Here is a 13656-nt window from a genome sequence, read left to right as displayed (position 1 = left end):
CGCATTGTCAGAGATTGCAACAAGAGCCAAGTCAAGAAGTTAATCAAAATGGTCTTTTCCATCTTTTTCCTCCATCACTTGAGGGTTCATTGTCTCTCTGACTATCCCCATCTTCTTCATTTTAGAATTAAAATTTCATCATGACCCCCTCTTGTCTTTCAAAACCACCTCCCCACTATCTTCCACCAGAGAAATTATCTTCCCCTATGGCAATAAAATAGTAAGAACTTGGCCTAAGAACAATGGAGTCTCATCTTTTGTTTCTTCCAGCAGTGAAGCCCCCTTAGCCTTCCTTTTCTTGGGGTTCCTCGGTGTAACTATCGCTTCTTCCTCAAACTTCTCACTGTCCTCCCCCTTCACCTCTTCCCCTGATTTTGTATCCACTTCTTCAACACTATGATCCTTGGATTACATAATTTAGTGTACAATTAGAATATGTTCTCAAATACCTTCTTCACATCCTCAACCTTAGTTTCCAATGCAACTTGTATTAGTGCTATGTCACCTGATATCTTTTCATTTACTTTGATCTAAAATTTCTTTTCTAACCATTCTAATAATTTAGCATTTGTATCTAGCTCTATATCACTACCCTTATCCACTATGTTTTTTAGTTGTTCAATTAGTGGCTTGCTCTCATTAAGAGTTAGCAAACTAAATGCATCTAAAAAGATGTCTTTAATATCCTACAATGCCTACTTTTTCTTGTGCTCCCTTCTAAGAATTTCTTGATGCTTCTTCCTTGCTAGGGATTGCTAGAGTATGCCCATCTATTCTATGGTCATTATGGAAAAATTATTTCTTCATCAAGGTTCACATCTCCATATTGTATGACTTCTTCTACCTTTAATAAAATTGGGCTCAACACTGAGATCTGTAATGGAGTTGCATTTGTGCTTAACTTCTAAAGAGTTTGAGTGGAAGGAGTGCCAGATGCTAGTAAGGTTACCAAGGCTTGGATGGAAACTTTCTCCTTCACCTTAGGTGTCAGTTCCATCTCTTCAAGCCTACTCTTGACTTCCATAATGACTTGTGATACACCTTGTACCTATGTTGTAGATGCAGATAAGTCTATCTAACTTGTTTCTTGTTGTTCTTCAATAGTAACTTTTGTTTCCACTATATCCTTTGCAATTGCATCAACCTTTTTAGATGTAGCTTCTAGTGTTTTTTCCAAAGGTTGTGCATACATGACTTAAGAGATGATAGAAGGTTGTTCTTGTGGATCACCTCTACCCTTGTTTTTTAGTCATTGATTTTTATAATTCATCCACCCTCACCAATCGAGGACTATCAAAAAGTTTTACCATAGTGTGAAGTAATCTAGTATCTTCTTGAGATATTCCTTTTTAAGGGGATTGATGTTCTAAGCTATGATTTCATAAAAATCTTTAATTGTGATTGTTTTAGTAGTTACACTAGTTACATTTTGATGGTTGTTACTAGGCAATTGTGTGTCTTGCACACTTTGTTCTTCTTCTTGTTGCTTTGGCTCAGCTGTTGCCTTGTCATCTATATGCATTTATGTTCCACCCTCAATATTAATTTCATTATTATCATGTTCTTCATCATCCTTGACCTCTATGGGTTCTTTCTCTCCTTCCTTGATTGTAGTTAACCCATATGTTACTTTCCACATTTTTGTGGACTTCTTAACTACATCCTCAATGTTATTTTGCAAAATTCTAAAGGATATGCATTTAGGTATAAACCCAACTATATATTTCTTCACAACCTTAACAATATGTGCCTTAGTTAGTTTAGGAATCACTTGTGCTAGAGATGTTTCTCTAATTTGTCTCTCCAAGTTCAGATAATAGTGCCATTTTTGCTTAACTTTGTCATATGAACTCTTTGGCATTTAGTTGACAATCTCTAGAGGGGTAGTCTTGAATTTTTCCATCATGACATATATGGCTTCCTCCACTTGATTCTTTTCAAATTTACCCAAATTATCAAAATCAACATGTGTAAATCCTAATAAGTCTACACCATTCTTAACATTTTCACAAAGGTTCTCAAGATCTAATAGGGGATTGTGACTTACCACCTTAATTTTTTTGTCATTATCTAACTCTATTTTCTATTCATTAGATTCTACTTGTGCTACATATTTCCTTCTTGGATTTTTCGAAACTTGACCTCCTTGCTCTATAGTTTTGGTCTTCTCTTTTTCCTTTTTTGTAGTTGCACATGTACTAACCCTTGTAGTAGGTGTAGTTGGCTTGGCTTGGCTTGGTTTGAAAATATTCTTCACTCTTGTCATAGGTTATGCCTTGGACTTCCTCTTCTTTTGTTGAGTAGGAGTAGGTGCTTCCTTGGCTTCTTCTTCCTTAGCACCTTCAGTGACTTTAGTTTCCTCCTCTTCTTGCTAGTCCTTTCTCATACCTTGCGTCAAAGCTAGTGGTGCTTGTGTTTGAAGATTTTCTTCCTTTTCATCCTCTTCTTCTTATTCTTCTTCTTCTTCTTGCTTGAAACCCTCTCCAAATTTATCTTTTTGCTTCTTCACTAGGCTATCCTTATTTTTAATAACACAAGTTTTCTTCAATTCTATGGTAATTTTGGACCTTGCCAACTCATAGTTCACAAATGCCTCTGTAATTTTATCTACCTCTTCTACAAGTAAAGTTGTTATAGCTATAGAGGCTTCATCCACATTTATTTCATATCCTAAGGGTCTCAACCATCTCACTCTTGGTGTAGCATCTTGTACAAACATATAGTTGGCATCCACCAGGAAAAAAATGTCATCATAGTGTTTCTCTACTAGTGATATTGGTATTCTCATTCTCTTCTTCATTGATTGCTTGAAGTCTTCAAAATATCTTGTCATCATAGATTCAAAATTTTCCCCTAATTTTTCAATGTATTCACCAATTTGCACTGCTACTGATTTGTTGGTTTTCCATGCAATTGTTCCAAATGTAGGGAATGTGTTTTGCACATAAAAGATTATGCATATCAGTTTAGAGCCACATTTACATTGTGCACTCTTTGTCTTTCTAATTGCTCCAAGGTTCTCAACCAGTTGCTATAGTTGTAGCTCTGCTAGATCATATATGTGATCTTTATTAATAATTTTATATCCCACATCCATAGCTATATAGGGTACACTGTTTAATCTACTAGATTGGTAAAACTTTTGTGATATAATCCTCATAGAAAACTCTATCAAAGGATCAGTGATTGTGTCAATTGTCATGCCTCTCTTGTTCCATACAACTTCAACATTTTTCTCAATCACCTCCTTCGAGTCACTTCTTAGTGTCTTAGGTCAATCTAGGGTTGATTAACTAGAAACCCTATGGATTATCCTTTTAGTAATTTTGATAGGTCCATTATCTAGCCATAATGAACTATCATGAATTTGGCTAAGTACTATCCTTTGACACTTGGATAAGATATGTCATAATCAAATATTCTTATTCTCTTACACACATCCATATTTGGCTTATTTGTTATAGATTCTTGGCTTTAAGTGGGCTTGAGGTGTCTTATGACGTGTCATAGATTCTCTTCCACATTTAGTCAAGTTTGACTTCCATGTGTCATAGAATCTTATACTTGGCATCTTTTGTCATATGCATCATGGATTCTCAAAGGAATCTCTTGCCACATCGCACATCTATGGGTGACAAATCCAATGCTCTCACCTTGAGTGTTGATTATAAAATGGACACTCTTTCTCTAATTTCTAGTCCTAATTCTTGAGTCTTTGAGTCCCTAGCTTCTTTTCATTTTGCATTCTTACTCTCACACTAAAATCACAATTCTAGTATTCTCATGGAATTATCCCTATCATAGAATTTTCTTCAATATTATGTTCACTATAGGCAAGTTGGAGCTACATCATTTGGTGAAGAAAGAAGGACATGGGAGCTAGAAATGAAAGAGGGGGTTTCTAACCTTGTGTTCGCTTCTTTTGATTAGTTTGGATTTCATGGTAGACTAGTGGGTGCTAATATATGCTGATTGAGTTTGTGATTTTCTCATAGTATGTCATGCATTTAGCCTATTTTATAGGTGCTACATTTTGGTGAACCCAACATGAACATGCATATCTAACTTGGATTTTCTTGTTTTGTGCTTGTAAAGGAGCTCACTTAGAAGGGTCTAATGACTATATACTCTTCCGTTTCATACATAGATTAATTAGGGGGTCCAGTAATATGCTTGCATGCTCTCATTCTATGCATTTTGTTAGCTTGCTGTCCTAGCGTGCACTCTGCTCTGTCAGGGCGCACTTGGGACCCCTGGGAGCAGTTTTAGGAGTCTAGGAGCCACCAAAAATTCTTTCTATTGTTTCTAACTTACCAAATATGTCAAAAAATTACCAACTACATCATTTATGTAGTCTACACTATTTGAACACACTTGGTAGTATAGGTGTAAAAAAAAATTAGTTTTTGGGTCTCTATTAGGTACCATTTCCCTACAGTTTGCACCTGACCTCCCAACTGCATCCTAAAACTACCAACTATGCCCAACTAGGCCAAAACTATGTAATTGACATAGTATACACTATTTGGGTGCACTTAGGGGTGTTCTAAGCCATTTTGGCCTTCTAGGGTGCAATTTGCTCTATCAAAGCACACCCGGTTCACAGAAAACACACACATCAATTAGGATCTACATATAAGGTTTCCATTTGCTTCTAGAATATAAATTAGATGATTTTGTGTTACTAATGGTCTACTTGTAGCATGTGACAATTATGGGATGAAGACATGGTCATAACAAACTACTAATGCTTTCTTTGCAGGATGTTGTCAAAGACATTGTGTGTTTGTTAAAACCATGTGTGTGGATTTCCTAGATTAGATAACATGTCATTTGGTGCTTAAAATGAATTTTTTATTTTCTACCTAGTGTGTCTACAATGTTTAAATCCCTAGGAGTTACACTAGACATATCCTCTCCCCTTGTCATTCGTGGATCTTGGGTGTAAGATAAATCCATGTAACTTCTATAGGAGGCCTGCCTTGGACCAAGATACTTAATATTGGGTATGCCAAGGGATGACCTTAGAGTGATAATGGGCCAAAATCTAGGTCAACATTCCAACTTCTATATAAAACTTCATTATGGTGAAAGTTGTGTCGATAGTATTGCTGTGTGATAGCTCTCCTCCAGTACCCTTGTGGTGCATCAAACCCTAGTTCTCGAGGCTGGGAGACCTTCTACGAAAGTTTATCATTCACTTGCCAAATGGAATGCCCTTACTAAAAACTATGTTTTAGTGGCCAAAATCCTTTCTATCCACTAGCTCAAGGGGTCACCCATGCTCGTGAAGACATCCCACATTCTCATAGTCCTTAATAGAAGCAACAGTGCCTTGGGAAGTCATGCCCCTTAGGAAGCAGATCTTGGTAGCCCTGAGAAGTGAGTGCACTATAAGGGGGAGCCTGTAGTGCCAAGATCCTAGGTTCTCCACTCTAGATAAGATTGACTAAACTTTAGTTCAAGTAGGAATTCAATGGATATAGTCCTAAAAGCCTAGGTTGTGGTGTGTTTGTTCACTTTTAACAACAACTATTCTTGTCTTAATGTGTCTTGCATGTGTGTAAAACATAATCAAGATAATATCCAACATTCAAATTTACACCTTGAACCTTCTCCAAACATTACACATTGCCAAAAATTTTCAACCATTGTCCAAACTTTGCAAACTTTGGTTGAACACATTCAAACCTTGGAAAACATGGCAACTTGTGATCCTAAATGTTCTTGGAAAAACGTAGATTTCATTCTTGCATAAACTCCACTTGAATTAACCCTGGTATAGGCCTCATACTTGCATCATATAGACTTCATATCGCACCTTTTAGTCCTCATTTATTATCCATTACCTTTCATATTGCATCCATTTGGGTTTAGTTTACCTCCCTTAGTTTTTGCATTCCAATCTCAAAATCTGCCCTTTACATCCACCACCTTGCATATTTTCACACCCAATCCTCATATTAACCACTTTAACCATCATTCTAGGTGTCCTAAGAATGATATTGAGCATTCATATTGGTCTTAACACTGTCCCCCACTATTTACCTCTCTGTGACATCAATCTTGAAATCATAGCTCCCAGGATTGCCTTAGTTTTAGCCCAATTTACCAATCGCATCCTAAAATTACCAACTACATCCAAAAATTACCAACTAGATCATTAACACATTCTATACTATTTGGGTGCACTTGGTGGTCCTTAGACCCAGTTTGGGATTCTAGATAACATTTTGGGGCTTCAACTGTGTCTTTAAGTACCTGGATAACTCCCATTGCATTAGCAGGCCCAGATTTGCATCCTGCACCTCCTAGTCTTCATTACCTTCACTTAGGACACCATTCCTTAGGTCATAACCTCTTTTTTGCATCTCCCAGTCCATCCTAACATCAACCCCAACATCTTAGCTTCCTGGCATATCACTTTGGTAACCATACCCTTCAAAATCAACAAACATTCTTCCTAGCCTACCAACTATGCCCAAAAACTAACAACTGCATCCAAAACTTACCAATTGAATAATTGACATAGTTTTCACTATTAGGGTGCACTTGGGCACCTGCATGACCATTTTGGGCCCCCAAACTGCACTTTAGGACCCAAAAACTGCATCTAGGAGCCTTTGTACCTCCTCATTCTGCACTTGACCCAAAATTGCATCTTGCACCCAAAGTCCCATTTTGCATCATAGGAATTGTCCATATTACATATCTGCTCAGCATCACCACCATTTTGAGTCCCCAAAACATCATTTTGAACCCCCGAGACCTTTGAATTTAGTCAAAACTCTAGACAAAGTATGAGTCTTAGAGTATCTGCTAGTGTTGACAGATAATGGATCTTGATTAGTCTTTTTATCTTTTCATCTTTTATCAATTTGATGTTTTCATCTTTTATCACTTTTTGGTCAAGATCCAAAGTCCTTTATCACAAGGTTAAACTCCTTGACAAACTACTTTCTAAAGATTTTACCTAAGTTCAAAACCTCACATATACCTCTATCATTAGCATAATCATATTTCTAAACATCATTTTGACTTATGCTAGTGTTATATCCCTTTCATCTTGCATTGATCAAAATCCTAACATCATTTTCATTACCAAACACTATCAAATTGTCCATCAACCAAATTGCCTTCTTGAGCATTTACCCTCATTTTTCATATCCCAAACGTCATTATGAACCCTAAAACACCATCCTTTGCATAATATACCTTGCATAAACCTACCTTTAGTGTCATTACCAAGTCCAAAACATAACCCAAACCTCCATTTTGCATACCTTCAAAATGGCTCCTTGCATTTGCATTTGCATTATATCCCTAGCACATTTGCACTTTGCATGTCAAAACCCTGATTCATTTAGCATTTCCTCAATTGAATAACATCCCCAAACATTTAAAAATCCAAAAAAAACTCATATCTTGCATACCCACATCTTAATTATCGAGTTTTGACCTCTTTTACCAACCACAACCCTATTTTACCAACTGCAATCCTGTTTTACCAATTGTACACTTCAAGTGCATAGTTGGTGTTTTTAGGATGCACTTGGTAGTTTTAGGGTGCATTTGGTAATTAGGTGTTTCATTCTAGGTTCCAAAACCCTAATCTACACTTCCACACCTTGCATTGCATTCCAAGACCTTAGGAAACACTCTAAACCACTCAAAAAACTCAAAATTTGCATTTTAGGCACCCTAGCACCTTTTTTTACCCATTGTATGCCTCTTACTTACCAACTGCCCACTTTTAGGCCCCCAACTATGTCATGAGTGCACTTGGTACTATCTGAGTGTAGTTGGTTGTTTAGGTGCGCAATTGGGAGGCAGAAAAGTCCATTTAGGTTTCCCTCCATTGCATCTACATTCTTAGGTATCATGCTAGCACTTACTAGGACACAATCAACCTAGAGACCAGAAGAACTTTATTAACCTTTATTTGCTAAGGCACAAGCACAACCAAAACCTTTTCCATGATAGAAGAAGAGGAAGAAAACCCAACAAACATTTGATGAAGACCAAATTGAGGCATCACAACCATTACTTGCAGACCCCTTGAACATGTATCCACAAGATCATCATAATCAAGCTATGACAAAAAAAACCATGAAAAATGCACCTACCATGAGGTTTCCTTCAAAAAATTCCACTACACATGGGATGGTTCATTGGAGTCCTAACTTTGAACCTATATTCATGCCGATACCACTAGGAGGAGGAAGTGTGCCAACCACACCCGAAGATGAGCAATCACATTCCTTCAAATTCAGCCAACCTAACACAAGTACCTTCTACCCTAACACATCAAACATACAAAAAGGTATTGTACACCTAAGTGATGAATTTGACACTAACTATGGCATCACTGATGAAGAAATGGCTAGGGCATGTCAATACAATTTTTTTGGAAAAACTTAAAAAATTTGGCAGCCCAAGAAATTGTCAAATTCAACCCAAATGTGGAAGGACCTAAGTCCAAACATCAAGCCAACACAACCATTGAAAGCATACAACCCATGATCAATTTGGACTTAGATAAGGGAAAAAAACCTTTGGAGTTTTCAAACACAATAATGGCACCTATAAGGTCCCATAAAGAATCAACCATCAAAATCCTCCAAAGTACATTTGAACACATCAATGTTAAACCCTTGTTTGAAAAAATACCACCAATTCCTAAACACCCCAAAAGGACATTAGGACTTGATTTTAGTCACATGAAGCAACAACAAGACACATCTAAAGGGACTTGTGCTCTAGGGATGCTAGACATACCTTCTTTGGAGGGAAATCAACAAAGTGCACCTTTGCTCCTAACCCTACCAAGTGGTATGACATCAAATGTTATGGAGCCTCCCTCAAGTACACTATGTGCAACATCAACTACAACAATCCCTATCAATGTGAAAAGGAAAAGCCTTATTGACATCACACCTATTCCCAAAAGGAATGCACCTCATTTTCAAGTCAATATGATGTCTCAAGCAAAAACCTCTAACACACAAAGGAGCCAAAGAAACAATACCAACATGACGATCACTTCTCAAGGACATAACCAACTACCCCAACAACATCAACTTGTGATAGTCCAAGGACCTAATATTTCCAACACACATCCAATGTATCAACAACAACATCAACCATGACAAAAACAACCTCAAGTGGTGCAAACATCTAGCATCCCTAATATGTAGTCCAACATAAACCCAGTTGACCTCCATGAAATGTATCAACAACAATTCCAACAATAACAAGCAATGTTTGCTAAAAAAAAAGAGAAACTCAAGCAACAATTGGAATACCAAAGATGCCTTGAGAAAAAAATCGCATATCAACAACATTTATTGCAACAACAACATGTGCCACAACAACCTCAACAAATACCTCTACAAAAACAAGCATGTACATGGTCTCACATACAACCAACATAGGTATCCCAATAGCAATTGCCACACATGGCACAACAACACATGGTACAATAGTCATAGTCAATCTAGTAACAAGTGCCACATCAAAAACCACAAAAATTACCCCAACAATAGGGACCTTTCTATCTTTGAGGTGCCAACATACCTCCACCACCTAGTGACACTTCACTAGACTCATCAGATACAAAAATGTCAGAGCCAAGTAGACATAGTTCTCGCCATAAAAAATGGTCTACTCACAAACACAAAAGACTTGAAGGAAAGACTATCACACAAAATCCCAATGAAGAGTTATTACAAAAATTCAAACAACTTTCCAAACAAGTCGAGGCTTGGGAGTCCAAAAGAAATAGGCTGTATATACAAAAAGGGACTTACATCCTAATCCATTTGATAAAAGTCTGGCTATGCCTCCATTCCGAAAACACTTTGAGGCTCCAAGGTTTGAAAAATACCAAGGAAAAGGCAACCCTATTGATCATATCAGAGAATTTTGTGCTTCATGTACCGAACTCAGTGATGAGCCCACTTACCTTATGAGATTGTTCCCTCGTTCTCTAGGTGGCCCTGCACTTGAATGGTACTCCAAAATTCTTGGTAATATCAAATCTTGGTCAGAGCTAGTAGACAAGTTCATCTCCCACTTTGCCTTCAACATTACAAATGAGGTGACACTTTTTGATTTGTACTCAACTAAACAAAAGGCAGGAGAACCATTCATCACATTCTTACTCCATTGGAGAAGCTTAGTTAGTCAATGCTCACTAGACATTCCTGAAGAACGAGAAGCAAACTTTTGCATTGAAAACTTAGTCTCAGACTTAATGTACAAACTCAAAATCAAGAGCCCAGACACTATTTCTAAACTGATGTAAAAGGGGGCTAGTATTAAAGATGCTCTTATCTATATGGGAATCCTCAAGATAAACAAAGAAAACAAAAACACCAACTCATCTAATGACAAGGCAAAAAATTTCTCCAAAAATAAGAACATGACTAATAATGGTATTGTGGATGCACAAACAATTAGCACATCACAACCTCAACTAACTTTGAAAGGTGCAAATCCTAAAAATTCACAAACTCCTAATCAAACATCAGCCCCACAATAGAAGACTAAGACTTCCACGTAAAAAAAACCTCAAGAAATCCTAGAACCAAAGATAGGAAATTCACACCATTGGGGATACCTCTTGAGATTGCATTACAACAGTTATTGAGTAATAACTTCTTACAGTTACCCCCAATCAAAGACAAACTATTAACCAAAGCAGATTGGTGGGATGACAACAAATATTGTGATTACCACTGCACCAAAGGATATAAGACCTCATCATGCTTCCAACTAAAGCATGAAATACAAGACCTCATTGATGATGGTGTAATCATATTTGATCCATCATTGTTAGCATCCAACTCTGATCACACTATTTTCAAAGATCCTAATATATGAAAATAGGATATGACTACACTGTCAATTGTTTTAATGAATTAGATTCCTACATATCCACATTCAATTTAAAGGCTAAAGACCCTTGTTGTGCTATCACTACATGCCATTGAAAGATCACCCTACCTAGAGCCCCATCTAGACCTACTACTTCTACTAGACCTGCACGCCCCTAGTAGACCTGCTACTCCTACTTCATCTTATTATTTCCTTGTTGAACAACTCGGCAAGACCCCTGCGTAAATATCCATCTTGGACCTACTATGTGCATCTCCCCAACACTAGAAGATCTTGGAGCAAGCCTTTAAAGAGTCAATAGTCTTAGATAACATGGGTGTTGCCCAGTTCCAAGCCATGGTTGGGAACCTATCTGCCTCATAGCATATCACCTTTCCCACTTGAGATATTCCTAAGGAAAAACCTAACCATAATGATCCCCTTCATCTTGAAGTCTTCATCCATAATTCCAAAGTTAGACATGTCTTAATAGATGGAGGAGCAGGACTGAACATTTGTACTCTTAAGGTTGTCAAAGGTTTGGGTTATTCTAAAGATGATGTGGATCCTTCTCGAAGAATCACAATAAAAGCTTATGATGATGGCGAATACTTCTCCAAGGGCATCATCACATTACCTATCAAAGTTGGCCTAGCTACTAAAGACACATTGTTCCATGTCCTAGATATCGAAAATGAACTACAACATGATACTAGGACACCCTTGGCTTCATGCTATGAAAGCAGTCCCTTCTACATATCATCAATGTCTGAAGTTTTCCTATGACAATGTGGAGGCTACCATCCTTGATGATCTAGATCCTTTCTAGTTTTGTGCTAATCTAAGAGATGCTATTGCATATAAAATCCCAACAAACAATGAAGTACAACCCACAAATTCCTCTAAGTATGTGGATGCTGATATACTCCTTAATAAGGCCAAGGAAAAGATGAAGATTAAAGACAATGGGTGTGGAGAGTACTTTATGTCTCAAGTCTCTCACATTAGGGAGTCACCACTTTCTCCCCTATCTTATGGTAAATCACAATTATTGCAAGACAAACACTTTGAGATTAATACACAAGATTCCACTCCTATCAATGAGAATACTTTTTTTTGTATGGAGAAAGCACAAGCAGGATAAGAACCCACTATGATATCTAGCAAGTATGGAGTTGGTTTTACTATCATGTAGAAACAAGGCTATGATGGCTATAGTGGTCTTGGATCTTAGAAAAAAGGTATAATTGAACCCATCGCTACAAAAGAATGACCTCCTAGTTTGGGGCTTGGATTTAAACCATTGCAAATAGGTCCTCCTAGTACCACACTACCTAAGTGTAAGACTATGGATTTTTTGAACGATGAAAAGGAATATAAGGATATCCTAGTTGAAACCAATAATCCTCTAGCTTTTGAGCATAACCCCAATGATACAACAGAATCTAATGCACATATCCATATCTTTCACCAAAGCCCATTCAACACTAATGATGACATCCCCTCAAGTTATCCTGAACTATTGGATTGAGACCAATGTGGACCACCAATGATTTGACAATAAAGACACTCTGATAATATACTTTAAAATCTATGAAGGCATTATGATTGGCAATCATAAAGATAACACATTGGCACATTTTGGGGAGCCAACTCCACCTTCTAGTTACAAAGAAAAAAGAGGAAAAAAAAAAGAGCATAAGTCTCTTGGTGAAAACCAAAAGGCACCATTAGACCATAAAAAATCAAAAGCTAAGAAGCTCCCAAGGATACAAGATGAAAAATGTGATGCCATGAATATCAGTGTTCTAGTGTTCAACATGCCATAAAGTCTTCTGGAGCTCTCTTGATCAGCATTCATGTGGAAGGTCATTGGTCTCAACCCTCCCAACCCTCCCTTATATCTAGTTGTTTATCCCCAAATCCAATTACCTAATTTTCCCGACACCCAAGATCAAATATTTATCCCACAAGCCTTTGCATATGTCATCATTAGTGATATCCCACATGACATATTTTTTGACCCAATTATCCTCAGATGCCTTGATTCCCTAGAGGCAGACACTGTCTTACATACGGTACAAGATGGTATATTTCGAGGCCTTTCCAGTGGTTTGATTTTAGCTACAGACTTGGAAAAAATATTGCGTAGTTATGGTCAGTCATGGACCCTGAGATTATTAGCTAGTAACACAAATAACATCTTTCTTCTCAACATTTGTCAGCAATGTTCTTGATTTTGTCTAAAAATCCTGAAATTTTTTTTAAAAAAATAGCAAAACGTCCTTAAAAAGGAAAAGAAAAAAGTGAAAAAAGTCATGAAAAAATGGATGCCTTGATAAAAACTTGGCAAATAGACATCTTGGCACAAAAATTTGAGTGAAGAGAAAAAATCCATCCATAAGTGAAAACCTAGCAAATAGGTGCTTTGGACAAGTACCATGGTGAAAACCTAGCAAATAGGCACCATGTGTAATCAATTGTTGCTCCTTCATCTATCAGGATTCCATTTGGTCTTTTCCCCCTCTATTATTCCTTGATCATATCTTTCCTATTGGAAGACATCCTTGGCTCCTTGAACATGGCTCATGAACTAGTTGACATCCATTGTTATCCTACTTAACGTATCACCAGTTTGCACACACTCTGTCATTGACCTTTGTACATAGTTTGCATCATGTCTGGGGGCATATCACCTACATAGTGCATGAGTTTGAATTTGAATTGGGGGCATATCCCTATGCACTTGTTATCCATTGGACCTATTGCATAAAGTAT

The sequence above is a fragment of the Cupressus sempervirens genome, chromosome 8 (genome assembly GCF_028749045.1).
Source record: "Cupressus sempervirens isolate cs-2001-9-10 chromosome 8, ASM2874904v1, whole genome shotgun sequence".
Taxonomy (NCBI): domain Eukaryota; kingdom Viridiplantae; phylum Streptophyta; class Pinopsida; order Cupressales; family Cupressaceae; genus Cupressus; species Cupressus sempervirens.
This window is presented reverse-complemented; position numbering follows the sequence as displayed.